The sequence below is a fragment of the Neopelma chrysocephalum genome, unplaced genomic scaffold (genome assembly GCF_003984885.1).
Source record: "Neopelma chrysocephalum unplaced genomic scaffold, ASM398488v2 Primary Assembly neopelma1_22, whole genome shotgun sequence".
Classification (NCBI taxonomy): Eukaryota; Metazoa; Chordata; class Aves; order Passeriformes; family Pipridae; genus Neopelma; species Neopelma chrysocephalum.
The window spans coordinates 15,065,205-15,087,064 of NW_020897689.1; the positions used below are offsets into that span (position 1 = coordinate 15,065,205).

General features: G+C 41.2%; 1 pseudogene; it reads left to right on the top strand.

The window, feature by feature from the left end:
* The first annotated feature begins 1,044 nt into the window (after nucleotides 1–1,044).
* On the top strand, nucleotides 1,045–2,868 carry LOC113963712 (annotated as a pseudogene).
* Nucleotides 2,869–21,860: the final 18,992 nt, after the last annotated feature.

Sequence of the window (21,860 nt, forward strand, 5' to 3'; positions counted from 1 at the left end):
TTTTCTCTTTCAATGATCGAACAAGTTTCAGTCTACTGTGCATAAAAACTGGGGATTTCTTTTTCCTCCATGCTGTCTGGATGTCATCATGGGAGGTCCCGAGACATTTTCTACACAGCAGCAGAAATGGCAGTAATATTGCTATTAATCTCTGTGTCTCCAAAACAGTTCTGATTTCCCTTTATAGCAGAGTTTCCATTTTGCCTCAAGAGCAGAAATGTCGACCTATTCAGTCTAGGTAATATTCACACATGCTGGGTCCCAGACACTAGCTAAAAGGCAAAATCAAAGATGTTGTGTGACCTTGCCTTGATATCTTGTGGGATATCAATGCAGAAAGCAGATGCCTAAAAAAGCCCATTCATGAGAGGAGAAGAGCTCTATCTCAGGCTGATTCTGCGCTTGCAGCTCTGAGCATTGCCCAGGTAACAAACACGTACAGGGGCTTTCTGCAAAATTGGAGTGCAAATGGGAAAGCTTGAGGCAAAAGAACACATGATAATCAACATCATCACACTAACTGCCTGTATTCAGGATGACCTAAAAGATCATTTTACATTTGCTTACCCACGATTTATTATGTCAAAAAAAATACCAAAAGACAAGATTTTTTTCAGCTTTTTCATAAATTTCAGTCTCCAGCTTTTATTACCTTGTAATTAGTCATGCATGTTGCTTTCATAAATGCTATATCCAGGGAGAAAAACTCTCTAAATAATCCCTAATTTAGTCCCTCAGAAGGAATTTGGCAACCACCTCAGATGATTAAATGGTGATCAAGTAACTGCCTAAAACTGAGAAGTAAGATTCTGCTCTGCAGCCTCACAAGTTTTCAGGGGAAGAGCTGATACTTGTGTTAGCCCTATTACCCAGGGAGGAAGTCAATCAAGTGTATGGTGAAAATAAGACTCTTTCCTTGTCTTCCTATCTTGCAAATGCAATGTATGTCTGGCTCCATGTTTTACTGCTTTCACTCCCACCCTGTAAGGAGCCTCAAGGCCTTATGTCTCTTCCTTGCCACGTATTACAGTGCAACTGGGGCCAATGCAGTTCAAGGAGAAGGTAGTACCCTGATGGGTTGACTGAGCCTATTCTCACCAGAAGACTTACTTGAAAAGTTTCCATCCATCTGTTTATCAGATTTGAGAGTCAATCACACTTTCACTTGTAGTATCTGCTGCACTCAAAATTAGGGTTTGTTTGTTTATGTTTTTCTTGTGGTTTAAAAAATTTTTGGCAAGTTTCAGCCAAGCTTTGGGGGAAATTTTTCAGAAGCTTCTAGCCACACACACATACATGTGTCTAAACCTGCTGGTCTGTGTTTTCATTTTCAGGAGGAAACTGATAATGATTTTTGCATTCAACAAGACACTGCATGAGTTGAGGTTATGGGGTTTTCCCATCAATTTTTATTTCCACAAAATATTTTTATCTCCGTCTCTAATTTGCAAGTTGATATGCTGTTAACTGTATTGAGATTGCTGATGTTTACTCCAATTTATGCTTGACCTGATGTAAGCAGCTAGGCTCCTTATTTTTCCCTGTCAAACCCACCAGGACTCTTGTCACAGATTGTCAGTGTGAGTTCCAGCTGCATGGATATGGCACTGAACAAGATCAGGAACTTGTTCAAAAGGGAAATGCAGGGTCTACCTAAAGACTAACCTACCCACACTTATGAACAGCATGATACAAAACTTCATCTGCCTCATGAAACCAAGTTTCTTCTTTTCCAAATTTTGCAGGTCAAGCTGACAAATAGAACTCCTATCGGATACAAAAAGAGGAAAAAGTAACCCAAACCAGTTGTGTGCATGCAGTCATGAGGTCCCAAGGAGTGTGGGAGCTATCTGCAAGAACTTTTAAATTATGCTGTCATCAGTATATAGTTTCATCGGATACATACTTCCTACTGAAAGTGTACCAAATGCTATGATGTAGCTGTGGATCGCTAGGGAGTGCGCAGCGGTGCTGTGCATTAAGCAGAAGTGCGGAGGGATGAATCCGGCTGAGGCTCTGCTCCTCACCTGCAAGCAGCTGTGCACAGAGTGTGATGGTGCCCAGATGGTAGAGAGGAGCCTCTTCAAGCTCCTGGTGACCGTGTCCTCCAAGAATGGATCAGTTCAGAAATATGTTAAAGACACGATCATGGGCAACAAAGCAGCTCAAAATCTGTGACCTTCTTTGGGAAGCACTCAGCGAACAATTCAGGAACTTTGTTCTTCCAAGCAACTGAAAAGGAAGGAAAACTGCGTCCATGTAATAGTCAGCTATTGATTGTACTGAAACCTGTCATAATGGCAAGGCTTCGACTGATGGTGACATATCAGACTCTGAAGCAAAAGGAGATGCTTCACAAGAAGAGAGCGATGCTGTTGATAAGAATTCAGATTGCTATGGGAAATTCCAGTTGTCTGATACTGTACAAGAAGAGGAGATGGTGGGAGACAACAGCATAACCACTGCAAATCCACAGAAGACTGATCCAGATGTGATTCTTTGCAATGCAGTAGAGAGGTCACATGAGCATTTAGATGTTTCTGAAGATGGAAAAAAGAACACTGTGAGCAAGAAGATGAATACATTTATGACATCTACTATGTGGAAACATCAGCCCTTGATTAGATCTCAAATATCCTTTTTAAACAGCCCTATAGAGAAGAATATGAACTGGTAGATGATGATCCTGTTCCAGAGGATGTATATGAAGATTAAGAAAGTTATGAAAATAACTGGAGTAATGACTATCTGATGACATCTGATGAAGATGAATTCTTACCTGAGGAAGATAGTGACGGACAAGAATCTGAAGAGAGCTTCAGTGATGAAAACTAATGTTACAGGAGAAGAACATGTGTGAGAAACTGAAAATCTAAAAGAGTCAATGTCCAAAACACTTTTCAGAAGAGGAAAAGAATGTTACCATGCCAACCAGATGAGGTTAGAAAAGAGGATCTTGCAAAGGCAGAATAGCGCTTTGCTGAGGACAACTTATCTCAAAAAACAGGCCTGAGACAGCACTGCACCTGCATCTCTGACAGAGGGGAGGGGGATCAAAACCACCAGAGACCTTCCCAAACTCTTTCTAGAAAGTTTGAGAATGACAACTTATGATTTTCAGAGTTCTATTTACTGACAATTCTTTTTTTAATTGCTAAACATTGGCTAGCTGCTTTCACACTTTGAACTCCCTCTGCAGAGAAATAGAGGTTTCACATACAATAGAACAGAAAATCTAAACACAGTGAATAATGACAATATCATTCATTTATAGCAATCTCTGACTCCATTTCTTTCATTACCTATGCACGAACTTTATCTGTGCAGATTGTTCCTGTCTTTAAGCAAGGAAAATACTGGTCTGAGAAAGAATAAAAGAAGTATTTGCATTTCAATGGCCATAGAATACAGAAGGTTTACATATGCTCCTTAGCCAGACATCAGGCACCTAAAAAACAAATAAATAAGCTTGCTACACCATTTTGACTGACTCTTCTGTTTTTAATCTGGACAGATTTTGTAAGGAAAATTCTTGTGACCTTGGTTTCTCTGCTGAATGCAGGAACAAAGATGATACATTGAAGCCAGTTATAATGGTGACATTTTCCACAGCTAACAAACCTGCCAGGCCACAAGTCAGCAACATCTGCTAGATAGCATGTAAGTGAATGTAATTGATAGGAAAATATTCTCAGGTATGTATGCTAGCTCTCTCAAGAAATCCTACTCTCTTATTCTCATCTGGGATGCGAATAATGCTTGTTTCTGCTGTGCTGTCTGGGCTGGGGGGCAGCAGGCAGGCACAGCTAGTGGGCAAGGGGAGGCAGGTTGGCTGCGGGAAAGCAGGGAGGCTGGAGTCAGGGGCATGGTCAGGGTCTGTCACTTCAGCAGTCACTTCTATGGGTTTCATGGGAGAAAGGGGCTCCAGGGTTTCCAGCCATGTTAGCCTGAATTACCCTGAACTTAGTTTAGTTTTGCTCCTTCTCTGGGGGTTAGAGGTGTAGAAAAGAGAAAACAAAACTGAAGTAAACAGATCCCATCTGCACAAATCTACTGAGGAAGGGAAAAATTTATTTTTGCATCTTTACACTTAGAATGCTTCACCAAGCAGATGGGACGGGTTTTGTTCTAGTTTAGACTTTATGTCCTAAAATTTAGCCCATGGAGACTAAGAACCCTTTGGCCAACACCTTCATAGAAGTGGTAGTGCAATTCTACCTCAAGGTTCTGGCAAATGCAAGATTCCTCATAGTTTAAATACTTTTTACTCAATATTATGAAGGGAAGATATTAAGGCAGTGGGTGGGTACATTTTTCCTTTGGGATGTGGTATAATGTGAGCAGACTACTTTTCAACTACTTTTCAAGCTAGCTATGTAAGAGCTAGCTTGTCCTCTGTGTTGCCTATCTGGTCAATAGAGAAAAACGAGTTGCTTGAGAAAACAATTCATTTTATGTAATGAGTAGATAAATGCAATCCAGTGTTTTCACTCTGCTTCCACTGACTACAGACAGAGCCTAATTATTGGAATTTACAAAGGTAGGTGAGATGAATCCCACACAATCCGTCTCAGCACGGAAAAACACACATGGATTTTGTACAGCTCTCCAAAATCTAAGATGCATCAGGAGATGCCTTAAAATCAGGCTGCAGGGTGGTGAATGTAGGCATGTTTCTGCATTTTTTAGAAATACACAGTCACACTTCCTAGAAAACTGAGTGGAAGATTCTTGTCTGTTATAAAATGTATATGCTTAACTTCCCCAGTAATACATGAAGCTCTCAGTCCTGCCTCTTGCTATCCCCAAAAGGCTTGTCATTATGATAAAGCAAAAAAGTGCCATTTGTCTCTGAAACACTCTTCCATTCCCACAAAGCAGTGATGGCCCTTGGAATTAGTGCTAGGCAATTTGGGAGATGTGTGAAAAATACCAAAAAGCACTCCTCAGAGCTGCAATCAGTCATAATGCTTTAAAGCAGTATAACCCAAGAGCAATTTTCGGAACAGTTCTTCCCATTCCCTTTATAATATCTACCCAGATACCACTATGCTCTTCTTCCATGTGCTTTTCTCATCCTTCAGCTATCCCACCACAAATTTCATCTGCTATTAGTAGCAGTGCTGGCAGAGTCCTGTGCCAAACAACTTCCCCTGGCAGAGGAGACCCTCCTCCCAATGATCCACTTCCCAGTTGCTTTGGAAAGACAAAAAGTAGAGACCTGGCTGAACCACACACAAATAATTCCAGCAGTTTGGGGGTCTCTAAGTAGAAAATATTTCAGCAAGACTATATTACATCTCAAAAGCACATTAAGCACAAATGACTTTCCATAACAGCAAAGTCTTGCCCAAGTTGGATTTTCTCTGTTGGAGACACATCAGTGTCTCTTAATATGAATGAGAAAGTTGTACATGACATCAAAATCACACTTTCTAAATTCAGAATGTGTTCTGACTGAAGGCGGCATAAAATAAATCATAAATCTGAAGTTATTTCATTGCTACAATTATTCTAGGTTCAAGGCAGTGTAATAGGGAATAAAATACATTCCAGTAAGCACTGCTAGTCCTCACTTTAATACCACATTTTAATTTTATGGAGAATTTTAACTAATGTAACTTAAAGAGGAAGATGGAGCAAGAATGTGGAAACAAGTCACTTTCAAATGAATGTATATATAATGGCTCCTTGTGAAGCAGCTTGCAAGCAATGCAATCACTCATCCAGAATGGGCTTATTTTTCTATTTTTAGCTAATGTTGATTTGAATACCATTTCAGTGACTGCAAAAGAAAATTAACACTTGATTCTTCTTTATTGTGATTAATTATTCCAATATTTTTTAAGCTTGTTGTGTTAGATTCTAATATCACATTTTGTTTTCCACTACTTTAATTTCATTAGCCCCAAAGAAATTATTCCAGATATTCACCAGGATAACTTGAAATATAGGCCTTATATAGTTTTAAAAGATAATTAAAAAGTGCATAATACAAATTTTACTCACACCTCCTTTTATCTGTTCTGAAACCAGGAAAAACCTAGCAACTCCACAAAACTGAATAATATGCAAAGCATGATTAAACATTACTAAATGGGTGACTTTAGTGTGATTAATCTTTTCCTTTTTTGAGTAAACTGTTCAACAACCAGTCCAAGAGAAATCATCAGGATAAGCCCATTCAAAAAGGCTTCCAGGGGGCCGGGTTAAGGCTTGACTATCAATACTGGAATATCATAATTCCATTAAAAATTAAAAAAATAAAAGTTTAAAATAGTAAACAAAGACTGAGCATATCAAGTGCTTTGAGATACGCCTGACTCTGCAGCCCGCATTTACAGCTCTGAGACATATCAGCTACTGAGCTAGAAGCCTCCTTCATCTCAGTAAAGGTGATGAGCTGAACCTCCACAAGTAAGAACTGTTTTCTCTAGAGTGAATAACTCTTTTCTCTGAAGTAAGCCTCTCCAAAGTGTCCAGATGGTAGCATTACCTAAGTAACATTCTAGAGTGATGCTAAATTTGCATGGTGCCCAAGGCAAGGGATATGCAGAGAGACATCTGCATTTCAATGATACTTCACCAATAGTTAGAATTACCAGCAATAACAAAACAGGAAAAGTAACTTTCCTTCGTGAATATAACTTATCATAGCTCCCAATAGTGATATATTGCCAATAGTGATATATTATCCAGATTTCATTAAATATGTATTCTATATGCCATCTGAACATTCGTATACCTCTCAAAAATAAGTGATATCCTGTAAGGGCTCAGGAAACAAAGTATGATTAAGTCAGTTGGGAAATACAAAGAGCTCAGTTATGGTCACAATGCTCCAGTGACTGATTTCAGACCCATGAAACACACCTGACAAACAAGAACACAATGAGAACTTGGGCTGGACCGCAGGAAGAGATTTTCTCAAAAAGTCAGAAATGTCCAGCCACATTTGAACATGACCAGCTGTCAACACAAATTATTTAAAGTATGGATTTCTGCAGCTAGAAGCTATGCCATGCATGCTCTAAGGCTTGCAAAGTGTTTGTACTGACAATGGACATAGCTGCAAAAAAAAGGGAAGACTTATGCTTCCACCAACAGAATTCCTCTGTGCAAGGGGCATCTGTCAGCTAGCCCCTCTTGCCAGATATAGTTCCTCAGTGCCACAGAAACAGGAAAGGATTAGACCTTAAGGATGCACAGCATCAGTATGCCCTTGAGTATGAATGTCTGGGATATTACAATAATTGGTAACACAGAACTATTGCAATGCATAAACTAATCTGTTCCACTTCTCTGACAGGTAGTTTTCAAAAACACTGAACTTTTGTGCATATTTCAGCCCATTCTTGGAAGTAATATTAAATTTTGTCTAGTGCAGCATAGCATCTTCACTGCGGAATGCTATTTGAAGCAAATTTAACGATACTGCTACTACAAATAGTTTATCATAGAGTCACAGAATCATGGAATGGCTTGGGTTAAAAGGCACCCTCAAGACCATCTAGTTCCAGCCCCTCTGCCATCGGCAGGGACACCTTCCACTAGACAAGGTTGCTTAGACCCCCATCCAACCTGGCCTTGAACACTGCCAGGGATGGGGCATCCACAACTTCTCTGGGCAATCTGCTCTCATGCCTCACCACACTGAATAAAGAATTTCTTTCTAATATTTAATCCAAACCTCTGCCAGTTTGAAGCCATTCCCGCTTGTCTGGTCTACATGCCCTTGTAAACAGACCCTCTCCATCTTTTCTGTGGGCTCCCTTCAGGTACTGGAAGGCTGCAATTGGGTCACCCCAAAGCCTTCTCTTCTTCAGAATGAAAAAATCCCAACTCCCTCAGCCTTTCCTTGTTGGAGAGGTGCTCTATCCCTCCAACCATCTCGGTGGCCCTCCTCTGGGCTTGCTCTGACAGGTCAATGTCCTTCCTGGTCTGGGGACCCCAGAGCAGGATGCAGTACTCCAGGTGGGGGTCTCACCAGAGTGGAATAGAGGGGCAGAATCACTTCCCTTGACCTGCTGGACACTTCTTTTGACACAGCCCAGGACACAATTGGCTTTCTGGGTTGCGAGTGCACATTGCCAGCTCATGTCCAACCTCTTATCCATCAGCACACCCAAGTCATTCTTGGCAGGGTTCTTCTCAATCTGTTTGTCCCCCAGCCTGTGCTGATATTGGGGCAGCACTCTGCACTTGGTCTTGTTAAACCTCATGAGATTTGCATGGGCCCGCTTCTCCAGTACGTCTAGGTCCCTCTGGATGGCATCCCATCCTTTCCAGTGTGTCAAACACACCACTCAATGTTCAGACCACCCTTCAGAGAATGTTAGAATGTTAGAATGTTCAGTCCATCATTATAGAATGTTAGAATGTTATATCTTCTTTTCTCTGTTTTCTGATGTGACGTACATTTATTCAACACAGACTTATTTCTGTGACTGGATTTCTCTGCCAATTCAATTGCCCATCAAATAGAGCTCTTACACATGCCATTAACAATACAGGGCTAGATATGTTGCATGAGGAAAGAAACAAATGTATTGAACAACAGTAACAAAAAACCCCAAAACAGGTTACCTCTTCAGTCATTTTAGCAGCTATCTTTGCTGAAATCCTATTAATTCATAGCCTGTGATTCTTTTATTTTTGTTAATCCTTCCTGCTGTTGTGAAGGGATTTAGAATTCAACACAGTACCAGATTGTTAACGTATCCGTCTTTTCACTGTTTTCAATCCACCTCACCTACGAAATGCTTCAGAGAACATTTCCACTAGCGGCTTCCATTAGTATTGACTGTTGCCTGCATCAAACGTTTAATGTGCACTGTCAGATTTAATCATGTGTTTGCTTGAACAATTATTGCCTTTGCTTGTATTGCAAAGAGAAAGCTTTGTAAGGTTTTTTACTTCACGGATTATTGAATCTTTTTTTGATGAACTGTGGTTTTTGTTGCCTAATAACTGCAAGCTTTTAATTATTAAGAATCTTGGAGAATTCTGAATGGTACAAGATAAAGGATTTTCAGTCAGCTCTTTGGACTCTAACTTGCTCCAGCACTTCTTGCCTGCCCTGTGGAACAAATCTGAATACACAACTAATGGAAGCATCAGTGACAGTCTGTGTAATACATACATACACAGATGCACACATACAGAGAGAGAGAGAGGGGAAGAGGGAGAGACAGATCCTTGGAGCACCACCTCAACCAGTTTTGGCTCAGGCAATGTAGTGTGACAAATTTACACACGGACATTTGCTTTAAACACTTTCTTGACAAATTCACCTCTGTTGAGCTGCATTACCAGTATGTTAAAGTGCTTGTTCAGATTGCATGTAGCCCTCTGGTGATTGTGTTGATGGATGATAGCTTTCTGCTGTGGGAAGAAATTGAGCGCCTAGGGCTGATTCTCTCACATGTGTTAGCTTTATTTTTCTGACCATGAAGTTTTGTTCATATGCCAGTATCTTAGCAACAGTAGACAGTCTGATTCAACTAAGTTCACTGTTTCCTCCCTGGGAAATTAATAAAATGATGACATCCCAGTTTAACTTTCTACTCTACTGCCTTTTGGGGTATGGAATATCAATTTATTTAGTGCTGCATTACAAAGCAATGGCTCTGGGAGCAATCAACCCAGAAAGGGTCTGAATAAGGCTGCTGTGATAGGAACAGTAATCATCAAACCAGAAATATAGCACCAGTAACACATAGCTCTTTGGCAGACTGGTAAGTTTGCAACCTAAGGGTTTTAGTGTCCTGAAATTAGGCATCAACAATAACAAGGTAACCTGCAGTTTGATGAAATACAGCTCAATATCTTAAAATGAATCAGCAAGAAATTAAATGTTCTTGGAAATGATACACTACTTAGGCTACAGAGGAAGAGACATAAACTCTGTGGGAGATTATACTTACGGAGCAGTAAGACCACAGTCACATTTGGCAAAGTATTATTCGAATTGTTTGGAAGACAGCATTTTTTTACATACATATATATATGTACATATATGTATATATACGTATACACAAATATTTTGTGCTTAAGCAAAGATTAGAAACCAACCAACCAATTTCCTTCTGACATTGCTGGCTCATCCTGTTAGGTTATATCTTACTATGTGGAAAGGCAACGATAAAGTTAAATGGGATAATAGTATGACCTATTTTAACTGTTTGTTCCTAGATGTCAATCTAAATATTTAACATTAAAAAAAAAAAGTTGAGTGCTATAGCTTATATATATAAGTTTGCCTTTAGGGTCCTGCTTTAAAAAAAAGTTTTTTCCCTACTACTTTGTCATCCATATCCAAATATTCAAGGTTATGCTGCAAGGTATGCATTGAGAGCCTAGTTCTGCAGTCCCTATTTACAAGTTGTAAGGAAGAAAGCTGAACAGTGTCTGTGAGCGGCACTGTCTCATGTACACATGATAGGAAAAAAAAAAAGCACCCAGGTATTGATTCCAGGCTGATAGATTCTTTTTCAAACAGGAATATGCTTTATAATGCACTTTTAATATCTGAACAGCACTTGCAGTCTGTCTCCATCTGCTATTGTTCAGATATTCCAGATACATCTAGAACTAGGACGTGCATATTTGGTTGTACTCAGTTCTAACACAGCCTGACATTTTTGTGCGACTTTGAACACCTCCACCACACATCTCTGACGTTAATGCTGGTTGGAGACTTGCTGAGTGTGCACTAACCGACCACAGCGAACTTATATGGAAACTAGAGCCACAGCAGCCACATGAAAACTCGTCTCTTTCCTTCTCAAACCATGACACACATATCATGCCTCCCTGGCTTTTAACTTGCTTCAAAACTCAACATTTGCAGACTGTGACTGAAGACCAATCACAAGAGGCCTTTCTGGTCAGGGAACTGGAAACATTTTACAACTGGAGTTTTGAATTAAATGTATTCATGGTCTTCCTGAGACTACACATTGAAGAACAAGGGTGTTTGTGTTAAGAGTTTTACTTTCCAAGAACTGTCTTGCTCATTCTTCATTTCTTGCAAAAAAACAGGAAGCAAGAGGTGGGATTTGGAGGGGAAATCCTTACTGCATTGGATTCAATGAGCTTGAGGGATTAAGTGCCTTGGAAGACATTTATTTTACTCTAGAGAGACATTGTCATCAAAAGAAAATTAGCCAAATTTTGTTTGCAGCTATTCTTAGGTGTAAAAGTCAGATTAACATGGGCTGATTGCAGAAAATAAATAAGGCAATAGCAAAATAAGGAATAAATATTTATGAGGAAAAAAATTTTAAATATACTTTTCAAGCTCTTTAATGTCAAAATACTTGTATCAGTCAACAACATTTTCTTTGACTAACCAGGAAAAATGCTCAAGGCATCAAATTTTAGTCTCTCTAAAAAAATATTATTACTCTTACTGCCCAGAAGAATATTAATAATAAAAATCCATATTTCTATTCTAGAATATTTAATGAGGATCATAACTATATGTAAAGACAAAATGCCAATCTGCAATACAGTTGTTTTGGAACAATTTTTTGATTAATATTGAAAGATACTTTGAAAAAACAACCACTTGACTGATGCAATCGCTGCATGTAGCTCTACTCTGCTTAACAGAAATTTTATTTGAATACATAAATACGCTTTTTTATGAGCATGAGAACATTGCCTGATGTCTGAGAGCACATTTTGTGCATCTGTGGGGAGAGAGTCTGAGTTTGTGCAGCTCCTCTCCTTAGCCTACTATTTCCAAACATTACCATGGAACAAGATGCTCACATTCAAAAAATGACAAAGGAAGGCAGCCAACAGTTTGACTCTTTTTGAGGCAAAGACAAACAAGAACCCCACTCTTTACAAATATTTCATTGATGTGAAGATACTATGATAGTGCACAGTTTTCTTTTAGAAATGGGGAACAAGGCATTGCCTACACAACACTAGTAAAAAACTAAAGGACACCATTCTAAACAGAGTTCCATAAGCACACACGCATAACAATATTATACACGCAGAAGGATGGCATTTTTAACAGAGTAGATCTTAGGAATGTCTCGGGAAAACTGTTGCAGCTTCTAATGATAACTACAAAGACAAAAAGTTTCCCACAAATACTTGAGAACAGCACACACTGCTACTTTACACCCATCATCCTTCAGCTAACATTCTCCTCTGTTCCCACTGCTCCTTTTCATCTGCCTAGTCTAACATCTAGAAAAGTACTAAAAGGACAAAACAGCAATTATTCTTTCAGCTATGTCTTCCTGGGTAGTCCATAAATCTCACTTGTAATATCCTAATTTTCCTAAATGAAGTAGTAAAAAATTGTTATTAAACCTCTATCTTTTAAAATTAAGTATTATAAACAGAGAGTGATAAACATTTTTTATCACCTTTGGAAGAAAGGCCAGGTCACTCAGGAAGACTAGAAAGATATTGTGAGGTTATGCAGAGAGAAAATTAGAAAGGACAAAGCCTAACTGGAACTAAATCTATTAAGTCAGTAAAAGACAACAAAAAATGTTTTTACAAATACATCGTCAACAAAGGAGGGCTAGGGAGAATCTCCATCCTTTATTGTATTCAGGGGGAAACATAGTGGCAAAGGATGAGGAAGACTGAGCTACTTAATGACTTCTTTGTCTCAGTCTTTAATAGTAAAAGACCAGGGTACCTAGCTCCCTGAGCTGGGAAACAGAGGCAGGGAGCAGAATAAAGCCTTTGTAATCCAAAGGGAAAACAGTCAGTGACCTGCTATGTTGCTTAGACACACAAAAGTCTATGGGGCCAGAAGGGTTCTACACAAGAGTACGGAGGGAGCTGGCAGAAGTACTCACTTTTAATCATTTCAGCAGTCCTGGCTAATGGGGGATGTCCCACATGATCAGAGGTTAGCAAATGTGATGCCCATCTACAGGGGCCAGAAGGAGGACCTGGGGAACTACAGGTCTGTCAGCCTGACATCGTTGCCAAGAAAGGTTATGGAGCAGATCATCTCAAGTGCCATCACACGACACATGCAAAACAATCAGAGGATCAGGCCCAGCCAGCATGGGTTTATGAAAGACAGGTCCTGGCTTGACCAACGTGATCTTCTGCGACAAGGAGACCGTGCTTAGTGGATGAGGGAAAGGCTGTGAATGTTGTCTACCTGGACTACAGCAGAGCCTTTGACACTGTCTCCCACAACATTCTCCTGAAGGGACTGGCTGCTCATGGTTTAGACAGGTGTACTGTCCATTGGATAAAAAACTGACTGGATGGATGGGCCTAGAGAGGGGTGGTGGGTGGGGTTAAGTCCAGTTGGCAGCCATCACTAGTGGCATTCCCCAGAGCTCAGTATTGGGGCCAGTCCTGTTTAATATCTTTATAGATGATTTGGATAAGAGGATCAAAGGCACCCTTAGGCCCATGACACCAAGTTTGCAATGACACCAAGTCAGGTGGGAGTATGGATCTGCTGGAGGGCAGGAAGGCTCTGCAGTGGAACCTAGACAGGCTGGATTGATGGGCTGAGGCCAACTGTATGAGGTTCAACAAGGCAAAGTGCCAGGTTGTGCACTTGGGACACAACAACCCCATGCAACGCTACAGGCTGGGACGAGTGGCTGGAAAGCTGGCTGGCGGAAAAGAAACTGGGGTGCTGTTTGACAGCTGACTAAACATGAGCCAGCAGTGTGCCCAGGTGGCCAAAAGAGCCAATGGCACCCTGGCTTGGATCAGAAATAGTGTCGCCAGCAGGACTAGGGCAGTGATCGTCCCCCAGTACTTGGTACTGGTGAGGCTGCACCTCAAATCCTGTGTTCAGTTTTGGGCCCCTCATACAGCAAAGACATTTGAGGCACTGGAGCATGTCCAGAGAAGGGCAACAGAGATGGTGAAGGATCTAGAGCAAAATCTTACGAGGAACAGCTGACAGAACTGGGGTTGTTTAGCCAGGAGAAAACACAGGTCAGGGAAGATCTTACCGCTCTCTACAACTACCTGAAAGGAGGTTGTATTGAGTTTTAGGTCGGTCTCTTTACACAGTTCACATGCAACAGGATAAGGAAATGGCCTTAAGTTCTGCCAGGGAGGTTTAGATTAGATATTATGAAAAATTTATTTACTGAAAGCATTGGAACAGACTGTCCAGGGAAGTGCTGGAATCACCATCTCCGGAAGTGTTTAAAAACCGTGTGAATGTCGCACTTGGGGACATGGCTTACTGCTGAATGTGGCGGTGCTGGGTTAATGGTTGGATTCAATGATTTTAGAGGTCTTTTCCATCCTTAATGATTCTGTGATTTCATGATTCTGTAATTCTTTAAATATTTCACACAGTCAGGACAAAAACTAGCATTATTAATATTATTAACAAGGTAAACTAATGACAACTTAACTAAGGGAGCACAGAAGATAAAAACCAAGATACAGGTATGGCAGAAAGGAAAAAGCCAAAAGCAACTAATTACCACTGGTTTCAAGAAGAGAAAAGAGTAGGAGTTCAGAAAGCCATAAAGCCTACAGCTCCAGGGACATTGAGGCTGTAAAAGACATGCTGAGAGCAGCACAGCAGTGCACCAACATTGCTGCCTCTACACCTTTCTCTTCTTGGCCGTCCATGGCAGTGAGCACCTCAGCCTCAACCCCAAGCTGTCATTAGGGTTAGGATTCAGAGAACCACAAGGTCTACAGCTCCAGGGACACTGGGGCTGCAAAAGGCATGCCAAGGGGATCGCAGCACTGCACCAGTGTAAATTTTGAGGGCTGTGGCCAGGAGCACTCAACCAGCCTAGACTTTAAGATTGCCTCCTTCAAAGGCATTGTCTATGGGAAGACCTGGGTTTTATTACTTCCTTTTGAAGTAACCATCCTCAGATATTCAATGAGCACAAGCACTTTTATTGAGGGTATTCACACTCTTTTGCAAAACTATATTGCAGCTACAATAGGAAGCACAGGAGGCAGTTTCACAATGTAGGACTTCAGGGACAACACTATTCCCAATACTTTCTATTTGCTTTGTTGGGTTTCAGATGGACGAGTTCCCTGGTCCATCTCTCCATGTGGCCTCATTTACACTACTCTGCATGGAAGTAGTGGAAACACACAGCTGGGGACAGCTTGTTACAGGGAGAGCAGGTAGGTTTGAGCTCATATCAAGATAAAGAGCTCAGATGGGCAGTGCCGCGGTCCGAAGAGGGGTTGGGACACGAGGAAGGATGCAAGTAGAATGCCCTATTCACGCGTGCACACTGTCTTTTGTCAGCTCGGGCGGGGAAAGGGCCAGAACATAGGGCGGAGCATGAGACAGACAAGCAGGGGAACAACCAGGATAGGGACACGGACAAAAGGGGGAGGAGTGGAGGAAGCAGGGAGCAGGCAGCAGGCAAACCCATGGCAAGCCTGGGCACGACCAGGTTGTGCACTGTGTAGTGTGAATACAATGAAACCACATAATAACAGTAAAGTCCATATGATAACTGTAAGGTCCATATAATAAAGTCCTGCCAATTGCTGTATGCTTTTCTCCATGCCTGGAACTGTTCCCATCCTGAATCTTGCTCCTTCACAGGCCAGCACTACACAGGGACATAAAACTGATTTAAACTCTGGCTCTGTTTGAAGGAGAGTTCCATGAATAGCTGTGCTGGTACAACTAGGGATAGAGAAGTGTGGGGCCAGAAATGAGCAGTCATTAATTGAAACAGGAGCAAAAACCCTCTTCAACTATTATTGCCACCCAACTCCTGATGAACTGATAGCATTCAGTGTCAATTCTGAAACTTTCTGCTGTGCTGGAAGCAAGAGAACATGTTGTCTTGTTTTGGGTAGACAGAAAAATCTGTGAATAATTGTGACCACTCTGAGAGGTGTCTCTGTAAACCAGTATGCTGCTAAAATTAAGTTCTGCCTAGCTGAGAGGATCTTACCATCACAACCCTTTCTGGAAGGCTCTGTTGGAATCCATCAGCAATGAAACCCCTCAGGCGATATATACTAGACTTTTAAAGAAGATTCTTCATAAAGCTGTAAAATATGACATTTCACTGCCTTGTACTTATATGTTATCTATTACTTTATAAATTGAATGGGTATTTCATGCTAATGGATATTTTCAATTCATATGTAAATGTTGTTCTGTTACAGACTTGCACTTTTGCATGTAAGACCAGAAATGACTATCAGGTCATTTACTATAACCTCTTTATGTTGGACCCCTACACTTTACTCCACACTAAGCTAAGTAATTTATTTGATCAAAGTGTACGTCATACTTGACAGCTGCCACAAAATCACTTAATATTCCTGCACTTCAATGTCTTCCCCACTGCTTTATTGTCAGCACAGCAGTTTCCTTGCTGTCACCAGCAAATTTTTCTGCTTTCCCTGATTTTTGTAACTCTGTCAAACAGCTCTGTACAGCTTCAATGCACTTCATCTGTGCCGGAGTGCTAGGCATTTCCTAAGATGTGGGGTTCAGAATCTCCACAGCCTTGGATTTCAGTTACCAGTGAAATTATATGTAACTCCTAAGCTGTTTACAATTCAAACAAAAGGATTTCTCTGTACAGCATCCAAAACTGACAAAGTTACAAGCACTTAAGCTTTTCGCACCAAGATCAAATATAAAAAAAAAATCCCTCCTCATATTTCCTTTGGTTGTAGTCTTCTGCATACCATATAGCTTAGTGTACCTACAGAGCCTCTTTTTATGTATCACATAAGCTTTTACAGATAAGCTCGCTCTTCTAATCCTCTAAGGGTTGCATACAAATTCAGCCTTTTCCCTTCTAAACTTCTTAATTTCTTACTTATTCAGAAGATATTTCTCAACTTGACTTCTTAAAGACTTTTTAATTTCCTTGGAGATACTTTTTTTTTCAGAATAGCTGTTAAGCTCTGTACCTAACCGGTCTATTAACAAATCCGTGACTCAAAAAGCTAGCGTTTCCCATTATCCTAAACAAGGTTTGGCTGTACCCATAAGATGGCATAAGGTCTTGAAGGAGCACACTAAAATTTTGGAGTTAGATAAGTTCTGATCTGATTTATAAAGACTGTGTCCATTAAAATTTGTTCCAAACATTTTGGCTAACCAGTTTTGTATCAGATTGAACAGAAGGTACTTGTATCAGAATTCCCCAGACCACCCCACAGGTCCTTTCATGTCCCTTCCCACTGCTTGACTCCTGAGCTCACAGGACCTGACTGCAGATGCTCTTCTGCTAATGCAGGCTTGGACCACACTCTTTCTTTCTGGAGTCTCACCATAGTCAGCTCTCTTTCTATAACACTTCACACGTGTCCTTCACCTTGGATACCCTCTCTTGGACTGGGCTCTTCCGTTTTCCCTTAGGCCTTCTCCTGAATCACAGGAGATTCATTATAATCTTGGCATTGCCACTAAGCCAGAACCAAGCCTGGCACAGAGCCAGACTTGCGATAGGTAGCATTCCCTGGATGCAGCCTAGTGCACTGAGAAACTCATAGGAGAGAGTAGGCAGGGGGGCAAAGCAATCTCTCCTGGCAATCAGTGAGGAGCTTTGCTGCATCGCTGCTGGCTGAACATCTCAGTATCAGCACTAAGCAGACCTGGAGCAATGCAGGAGACAGGCTCTGCACAGCTCATGAATACTCATGACAGATCTGGTTCTGGCAGTGAGATTCAGGAGTTGGATCTTGTCCTGGTGAGGAATATAGATGTAATTCCCACATAGACTGCAGAGTATAGCCCATTCCTATATTTATATTTCGCAGAATCACACAATTGTTAGGGTTGGAAGGTACCTCTGGACATCATCTAGTCCAACCCTCCCACCAAGGCAGAGTAGCCTAGAGCAGGTTACACAGGAACGTGTCCCAGTGGATTTTGAATGTCTCCAGAGAGGAAGACTCCACAAGCTCCCTGAGCAGCCTATTCCAGTGCTCTGCCCCACTCAATGTAAAGAAGTTCTTCCTCATGTTGATGTGGAACTTGTGTTTTAGTTTATGGCCATTGCTCCTTGTCCTATCACTGGGCACCACTGAAAAGAGTCTGGTACCATCCTCTTGACATCCGCCTTTGAGATATTTATATGCTTTAATGAGATTCTCTCTCAGTCTTCTCTAGACTAAACAGGCCCAGATCCCACACTCTCTCCTCATAAAAGAGATGCTCCATCATCTTTGTGGCCTTCAATTGGACCTCTCCAGTAGCTCCTTGTCTTTCTTGAACTGTGGAGATCCGAATTGAACACAATACTCCAGATGTGGTCCCACTAAGGCCCAGGAGAGGGGGAGGATCATCCTCCTCGACCTGCTGGCCACACTCTTCCTGGATACTATTAGCCCTTCTGGCAGCAAGAGCACACTGCCAGTTCACGATCAACTTGTCATCCACCAAGACTCCCAGGTCCTTCTCTGCAGAACTGCTCTTTAGTAGGTCAGCCCCAACCTGTGTTGGTACTTGGCATTATTCTTCCACAGGTGCAAGACCCTACACTTGCCCTTGTTGAACATCATTAGCTTTCTCTCTGCACAATTTTCCAGCCTATCGAGTTTCCACTGAACGGCAGCACAGCCTTCAGGTGTATTTGGCTCCATTTCTTCTCCACAAAGGAAAAGCAAGCAACTATGGCCAACAAGCATACTGTTATGGGGAGGAAACCTTTGAGAAAATATGGACTACAGGTACCTAGGAACTCTTCAGATACACTCTCTAAAACAGAGACATTCATCCACCTTTTTCTGCCCTGTTTGGTCCACCTTCATACTTCACCTATTTTGTAGCATTCTGCTTTTATTTTACAAACTAATTTAAATAAAGCCCTTAAAAAATACCCTTAAGTTCAATATGTCTCTGCACAACCCTCCCAAGGCTCTCAGCCCTGAAGAGTCAAGCCAAGATATAAGAGCCAGCTATTACTGGGACTGCTGCTGCAAACAGGATTGGGCAAGGCAGTGTTAAAAGCAAAATCACCAGGAAAGGACAGAAAATAAAAGGAGAAAAGAGAGAGAAAGGAGGAAGAACCTGACTGCAAAAACCAACTATTCATAGCTGCCCATACACACATACTGCACCGATCAAATGCTCTATGCAAGGAAAAGCTACTCCATACTATGAAAGACCTTGTATGGGACTCCCTCATGGACTACCTTCCCAGCACTGACAGGGAAATATAGTGGCTGCAGCTGGTGCTGGCACTTTCACAGCAGGTTCTCCTCGGGTTCTCTGGTCCCATCCAACAGCCATCTGCTCTTTCTTAGCCTCTCAGAAGCACAGACACAGATCTTTTTTATGTGTTGCAGATCAAACTCAGCTCTTAGCCTGAGGGGCTCCTCGTCTTTTCCACAGACACACTGCAGCTGCAGACAAAAACTGAGCACTCACGAAGGTTGCCTGTGAATGGCTTCATAAATCATCAGGGTTAGGAAGGAGTCACAGAGGAACAACCAGCAACACTTCTGTGGCTACTGACAGACCCTGCTAACCGGCTCGCGTGGAAGATGTCCTGTTTTTCCACGAGTTAGCAATGATGCTGGCAAAGCAGCCACGGTAATACACTACACTATAAAGTACCGCTGACAAAAAACTACTAGCCGGGACAAAGATGAGAGCTCACTAGTTTATACATTCTTGCCACAGACTCTACAAGTCAGTGACACCAAACTCCCTGTGCCCTGGCACTCTCCCCACACACATAGAGCACAAACAAGGGTTTTGCGCATGGCCATGGCTTTCTCCTCTCCAGCACTGACTTCCCTGACAATGGCCAGAGGGTACCAGTACCTACACAGCCTTCCTCACTGTGCTTCTTGGGGATCAGCACCTAGTGCTCAGGACATGTCAATGCCTTTTCCCTACAAGCAAGTGGCCTCTTCATTTGTCAACTTCCCGAACTCAAAGTATAATTCTTCTGACGAAGTCACCACCATTCATCTCATGAATGTTCTGCAGTGAACAGCAGAAGCATCTCTCTTGGTAAGTTCCAGGAGGGAGCCAGAGTGTAATATGTTGCCTCTGTCACGCACAGCCTCTGCTAGATGAACCTAATGGAAAGCAAAGCATTTCACTCCCACCACACTGCAACTCACCTGAGAAACTCTGCCAAGACATTCTACAGTGACAGTTTCTCTGAGAAGCTAAAGGGTCACATTACTTTCAGCACATCACCCTGTTGTTCAGGTCCTCAAGGCTGCCTTCATATAAAGCTGACTCCTAGAATGGCTGCTGACACAGATCCAATAGGAACATATATAACATCAGATCTGCATTCCCAGCTTCAATCCATGTCGGAGCACCCTTTTTTCCTCTAGTTAAGGATCACTTCAGTATGAGAGGTGGTTATAATTTTTCTGTCAAAAATACAAATAAGCTTAAAAACTTACTTTGTTTCAGACTTTTTTTTTCAAATATATCAAATTATCTGGCCAACAATTACCGAAAGTGTCCAAAAGAATAATTATATATTTTCCAATGGAATACTTCCATGAGATTTTTACCTCACCCCTCAAGTAAAGAGCTAAATCTCCTTTTCCTAAGAATGAACAGACACTTTTTATTCCCCAAGTTGATTTCATTTTATGCCTACACCATGGTGCCTGGAAACCCATCTTACAGGTTGAAGCAATAAAGAAACCTTGCATAAACTCCCTTAATACCATCTGCCAGGATTACTTTGCAAAGGTCTCTGAGGCATTCTGGAGTCCATGTGAAGTCAACAGCACCCTGGATAAACATGAGGAACTTGATCTAGGGATTTAGGGAAAACAGCATGGGAGGTGCCAGGCTGAGACCTTTAAAAACTATATCACTAATTACAGAATAAGAGTGCTACAGAGAAGCAAGGCATCAGCATATTGTCTACTGGTAGGATTGCATTCAGTAATGAACACTGTTTATTCTGAAACACGGCACAGATGGTACATACAGTATCACAGAAATAAGGAGCCCTCTGTGCACCGTTCTCTTCGCAGCTTACATTACTGTTAATATTTTCTGTCTCTGTTTATTGGAGGCATAAAAATGTAAGCAGCAAGTAATAAATCCCTTAATTTTCTGTACCTCTGTAAGGTCTTTGCAAATGTCAGTGGTACAAAAAGCCTAGTATTTTACTTTCTTTCCATTAAGTAAGAAATCAGTTCGTAAAGTTGCAGGTTTTCTTCCTTCTCCTGGGTTTCCTCCAACAGCAGTTTAAAATTCCAGTTTACTGAACATACATAAACTGTTACTGATAGCATCAGGCAGCACAGCTGTTGGCTATTTGGCCTAGTATTTTTTAAAAGGGGACACAAAAATTATGCATGCTTGTAAAGTCTTGTATTTATAGCTCATTACTGACACAAGTGAGCTCTGTCTAATACCAACCCTGTATTGCTGCATAGTTTCTTACCATTAATTATTATTATGTGAAATGCTGAATCGTGAAATCAATATTAAGGAAAGTGAACTTTCAAGCTTTCAAGCCCCTTTTCTGCCAGAGAAGCAACTACATAGGAAAACACCAACAACCAACAACTTGTACCTTAAAAAGAATGAGAAGATGAAAAACATGGACATTCCAGTTGTTGCCTATTAACACATAAAATTTAATCCCAGCATAGCTAAGAGTAAAATCCAACTCGTGAATCCTATTTCAAATTGAATGCTTTCTTGTTTTAATATTCTTTAATTTTCACTCCCTGCACATCCAGGCACACTTCTGAATGGTGTGATCCTGCCGGATACTTGGTATGTAACCACATAATTGCAGATGCCAATAACATGGAAACACAGAGGTGATAATATGGCAACTTCAATTTGAAAAGCCAATCTTAATTTTGGTCTTTCCTAGTTTTCACATTTTTGATTATATAAGTTTAACACTTAAAAAAAATAAAACACGAGATCACGAGAA